The sequence below is a fragment of the Bombina bombina genome, chromosome 2 (genome assembly GCF_027579735.1).
Source record: "Bombina bombina isolate aBomBom1 chromosome 2, aBomBom1.pri, whole genome shotgun sequence".
NCBI lineage: Eukaryota > Metazoa > Chordata > Amphibia > Anura > Bombinatoridae > Bombina > Bombina bombina.
In genome coordinates this window covers 231,380,458-231,386,457 of record NC_069500.1, presented here as the reverse complement: position 1 = coordinate 231,386,457, position 6,000 = coordinate 231,380,458, and positions in this window count along the sequence as shown.

The window sequence follows — 6,000 nt, the reverse complement described above, 5'->3', positions numbered from 1 at the left end:
CTAAGCTAACTATTGCCTTGAAAAGGGCATTTGGATGGGCATTTCCCTTAAAAGGGCATTTAGCTTTTTTACATTGCCCAAACCCTAAGCTAAAAATAAAACCCACCCAATAAACTCTTAAAAAAACCTAACACTAACCCCGACGATCCACTTACAGTTTTCAAAAATACCAGACATCCATCCTCATCCAGGCGGCAGAAGTCTTCATCCAAGCGGGCAGAAGTCCTCAACAAAGCCGGCAGAAGTCTTCATCCAAGCAGATTAATTCTATCAGCCAATAGGAATTAAAGGTGAAAAAATAGTATTGGCTGTGTGACTGTAAATATAGTATTGGCTGCCCACTTGGATGAAGACTTCTTCCCCCTGGATGAGGATGGATGTCCGGTCTTCGAAAACTGAACTGTAAGTGGATCATCGGGGGTTAGTGTTAGGATTTTTTAAGGGTTTATTGTATGGGTTTTATTTTTAGCTTAGGGTTGGGCAATGTAAAAGAGCTAAATGCCCTTTTAAGGGCAATGCCCAACCAAATGCCCTTTTCAGGGCAATAGTTAGCTTAGCTTTATTTAGATAGGTTTTTATTTGGGGGGTTTGGTTAGGTGGGTGGTGGGTTTTACTGTTGGGGGTTGTCACAAATATCTCAGGATTCAGCTGCTAAGGAGTTAACTTTGTGTAGCTTGCACTCAAAACAGTTATTTGTTTTCAAGAAGAATTGTGTTTGTATTTTCTTTGAAGTGCCAGAACCCCCTAAATAGCCACCAAATGTTAGTGTGTATGCATTGGGTCATAAAGTCACTGAAACTCTTAGTCACAGAGATACACAGGATAAAGTTTATGGCTTAAGCTGTCAATAGAATGCCTGATGCAAAACAGGCCCTTCATTACAAAAACTGACCAGGTCACTGACAGGACATTGGTATATTATGTACATATGTGGGTTAAAACTGTAATAACCTTACCGGCAGGTAAATATGACAACCTATGGCATATTTGATATCAAACCGGTTCTCCCAATAAAACTAAGAGGTTCTAAATATGTAAATATAGAAATTTCTTACCTAGCAGGAATGATAATGGATTGTATAAATTTAGGCAAGAAATTAGTCTATTGAAGGTTGTAAAGACAGGGGGGGTTTCTTAGCCCGCCCAGGAGGGTGTGGTTAAGCAACCTGATCTCTGAAAAGTAGGGTTTAAGAATCTTATTTTTTAACAATAAGATTGTCATTCTTACAAGGGGAGCTGCTGTACAGAAGTAAGGAGCCATCATTTTCATGCCAGCCCCTGGCGCAGATCTTGAAGACTAGGAAAGTATTCAATTCTGTTTTTCTCCTTTTTATTTTAAAACACTGTTTGCGTGTGTAATTTTATTTGTAACAACTTTTTATTAATAATGCATTGTGCATAATATTTTTGGCATAATAAATAATTCCTTTATTAAGTTTGGACTTTGTCTAATAATTGAACCACGTTACTGAAAGAGACTGGAATATTAGAACTGTATAATTTTAGGTTATTTTCTGCTAAATTGTATTTCTAGAGTTAATGTGTAAAGTCTGGGGTTTTCCTTAAGATTTTCCCTTTAATAAATTTTATAAGTGGTGGCAGCATTTGAGCTATAGGATTTATAGTTTATTGTGGGTGGCATTGGAAAGGGAGTGTTGGGCATTTCTCTTACGTCTAGTACAGATTAAGGGAGTGCGAATTAACTCTTGCACCCACTAAACTGAATCACAAGCTTGCCTGGTGTGGCTAGATTGTGACCTATAGGTGACAGAAAAGGGGGCTGAAAACCCTTTCTGTGCCAAATAAGTGACTGGCGCAGGGTTGGATAACCTTGGTTCATCACAGGGGTGTTTGTATTTTAATTTAACAAATAAAAGAGCTGATTTCTTTGGGGCAATACCCTGCAAAAGGCCTTTTTAAGGGCCATTGGCAGTTTAGCGTAGGCTGTTTTTTTTATTTTGGGAAGGCTTTTTTATTTTGATAGGGCTATTAGATTAGGAGTAATTAATTTTTATTTTTGATAATTTCGCTTTTTATTTTGTGTAATTTAGTGCTTATTTTTTTTGTAATTTAGATAATTGTTTTTATTAATTTAATTTATTTTATTTTATTGTAATGTTAGGTTTTAGTGTAAGGCAGGTTAGGTTTTATTTTACAGGAAATTTTGTATTTATTTTAACTAGGTAGCTAGTAAATAGTTGATAACTATTTTCTAACTAGTCTACCTGGTTAAAATAAATACAAACTTACCTGTGAAATAAAAATAAAACCTAAGATAGATACAATATAACTATTAGTTTTGTTGTAGCTAGCTTAGGTTTTTTTTTACAGGTAAGTATTTAGTTTTAAATAGGAATTATTTAGGTAATAATTGTAAGTTTAATTTAGATGTATTATAATTATATTTAAGTTAGGAGGGTTAGGGTTAGATTTAGGCTTAGGGTTATATTAGGGTTAGGGTTATGCTTAGGGTTACGTTAGGGTTAGGTTTAGGGGTTAATATATTTATTTAGTGTTAGTGATGTGGGAGGCCAGATGTTTAGAGGTTAATAACTTTAGTATAGTGGCGGCTATATTGGGGGTGGCAGATTAGGGGTTAATAGTTTTATTTAGGTGGCGGCGATGTTAGGGGCAGCAGATTAGGGGTTAATAACTGTATGTAGGTGACGGCGATATTGGGGCGGCAGATTATGGGTTAATAACTGTAATGTAGGTGGCGGCGATGTTAGGGGCAGCAGATTAGTGGTATTTAGACGTGTTTTTTTATGTTAGGGTGTTAGGTTTAAACATAACTTTTTCTTTCCCCATAGACATCAACAGGGCTGTGTTACGGAACTTTTGTTTTCATGATCGCAGGTGTTAGGCTTTTTTTTAGCTGACTCTCCCCATTGATGTCTATGGGGAAATCGTGCATGAGCACTTCAAAACACTGCTTGTATTTGGGTGAGGTATGGAGCTCAACGCAACTATATCGCCCGCACAAGCCGGGTTTTGCAAAACCTGTAATAACAGCGCTATAGGGAGGTGAAATACCACCGCTTTTGTTGCAGTCGTTAATTTCTCTGCAGTAGGCATTCCTGTCTTTGGCCTCAAGTGGGCATTCCTGTCTTCGGCCTCAAGTGGGCATTCCTGTCTTTGGCCTCAAGTGGGCACTCCAGTCTCAGCCTCCCATTCCTGGCCCTATCATTGGCATTACCTTCAGTTCCAGATGTGGAGTGGGCACACCAGCTTACCAATCCTGCTTCCAGTATTTGAGTATCCAGTTTCTGTAAAATAAAACCTGCCTTGTCTGCCTGTTCACTCAATCATGCCTAAAAGGGGTAGTTCCACTAAGATGTCTAATTCTCTGGCCCCTTTTAGAGCAAATCCCTCCCCTTTGGTCTCCTTCAAAAGATACATAGATGATATTTTAATTATATGGAGAGGTGATAAATCGCAATTTGAGTCTTTTTTTAAGAAAATGAATGAAAATGATATTAATTTAAAATTCACATACGATATTAGTAAAGAAAGAATAATATTTTTAGATTTAGAAGTTTTTATAGAGCATAACAAAATTAATACTAAAACACATTTTAAACCGGTTGACAGTAATAATTATATACATGCAGAGAGCTGTCATTTACACAGGTGGAAAAATAATATACCAAAGGGACAGATATTACGAATAAGAAAAAATTGTACAAGTGAAAAAGACTACTTGGAACAATCAACTATTCTCAAAAATAAATTTATTGAAAGAGGATACGACAGTATCGCTATAGATAAAGAAATAAATAAGATAGGTGAGATTGATAGAAAGGATATTGTACATGGTATAAAGAAAAAAGTGAAAAAAGAAGGCAAATCTTTTATACCATTGGTGACTCACTACAGTAACAACCATAAGAAAGTGGAGAGAATTATTAAAAAACACTGGAATATTTTAAAACTAGATGAGAGGCTTAAAGGGATAATTGGAGAGGCTCCAGATATAGCCTATAGAAAAGCTAATAATTTAAAAAATAGTTTAGCCCCAACAGATTTAAAAAGACATAAAAATATAAGAACAAATAAGGATCTACATGGAGAAGATCTTTAAGGTTTTTCTCCATGTCTTGCATGCAAAGCCTGTAGACATTCAGAGAAAAAGAAAACATTCCACTCAAATGTGATGGGTAAAGAATATAAAATAAAATCTCTAATAAGATGCACAGACAAAAATATTATTTATTTGATCAACTGTAAATGCGGAAAACAATATATAGGCGAGTCTACTAGACCAGTTAGAGAAAGAGTCAGAGAGCACATTTTATCAATAGAAAATGCTACAGAGAAAAGAAATTAAGATCTTCCCGTGCCTAGACATTTTTTAACCTGTCATAATTGTAACCTAAAACATTTTAAATATATAGCTATAGACAAACTAAATCCAGATTGGAGGGGAGGAGACGTGCAGACTGAGCTACTTACGTTGGAATACAAATGGATTTATGAACTAGAGACAAAATATCCAAAAGGACTAAATATAGATTTTCACTTGACCCCTTTCTTACATTAATAAGGTTCAGATAAGAAAGTTCCTATAAATTAGGTATTTTAGATTATTTTTAGTTCTTTTAATAATATATATTTTACTTTTATATCAATTTAAAGTTAGGAGTTTTATTATATAATATTGAATATGTTTTATAACATTTTAGTATATTCTATATAACCCTTAAGGAGTAATTTTAGTATAGTCTCTGTATTTGTAATCCAATATTTTTTGAAGTGATTATAAATATATTGCACAACTCTGATACTAAGTTTGATATATAAGATTAGGTTAATTATATACATGATATAGTATGTCTCCAGACTGCTAATTTTTAATTTTTAATATTTATTATTTATTAATTTATTCGAGTATTTATTATTTTTACCTGTGTCTTATAACAAACTTAAATATACACTTTAGACTGAAAATATTATGAATCTTATAGTATATACAGTAAATGATATGTAACACTATTTTAGCTGACATATTGTTGCCACGTCTTTTGCCAAATAATTAAAGACTATGGAATCGAGTTGTTGAAACATAGATATACTGTGTAATTTAAATAAATGTTCTTGGTTGACTTTCTAATTACTATTAGGATAGTTTAGTGGTTAGGTCGTTATGCTATAACCAGAAAGACCATGGGTTCAAATCCAGTCTAATATAGATTAGAGGTGTTTGATTTTTTAACGTGCCAAATATACCTTTTAAGTTTTTAACTTATATCCTATTTAAAGATACTGAAATTATAGATAGATATTGTTCAACATTAATTTCTCCAATAGTGAATATTGTACATATATACATAAAGTTGGTTTGTAAAAATACACCTAGTCTGAGGTTATTTGGTACATGCGAATATTATGAATTATATAATCTACAAAGTAAATGATATGTAACATTGTTTCAGCTGACATATTGCTGACACGTCTTTTGCAAAATAATTAAAGACTATGGAATTGAGTTGGTGAAACAGAAATTTGTTGTGTTATTTAAATAAATGTTCTTGTGTGATTTTTCCATTACTATTAGGTTAGCTTAGTGGTTAGGTCGTTTTCCTATGATCAGAAAGACTATGGGTTCAAAACCGGTCTCATATAGATTAGAGGTGTATGATTTTTTTTAGCGTACCAAATATATCTTTTAAGTAATTTTTTGTTTATTTGAGTTTTTAACTTAGTTAAAGTAACCAAAATTATAGTTATATATTGCTAAACATTAAGTCCTCTAATAGTGAATATTGTACTTATATACATAGAGTTGGTAAGATTTCCAGTAGGCAATTTTAATATACTACTTTATGGAAGATTCAAAATTCTGTTTTTTTACCTTTATATTGAGACATAAAAATTCATTCTTATTTTTAATTACTGCATTTAATTACTGTATTTAGTTTTATTGGTTTAAGAATGCTGGTGTAATATAGGAATCTAATGATTATATGGAGATAAAAGAGTAGGTATGGCGCTTGATCAATA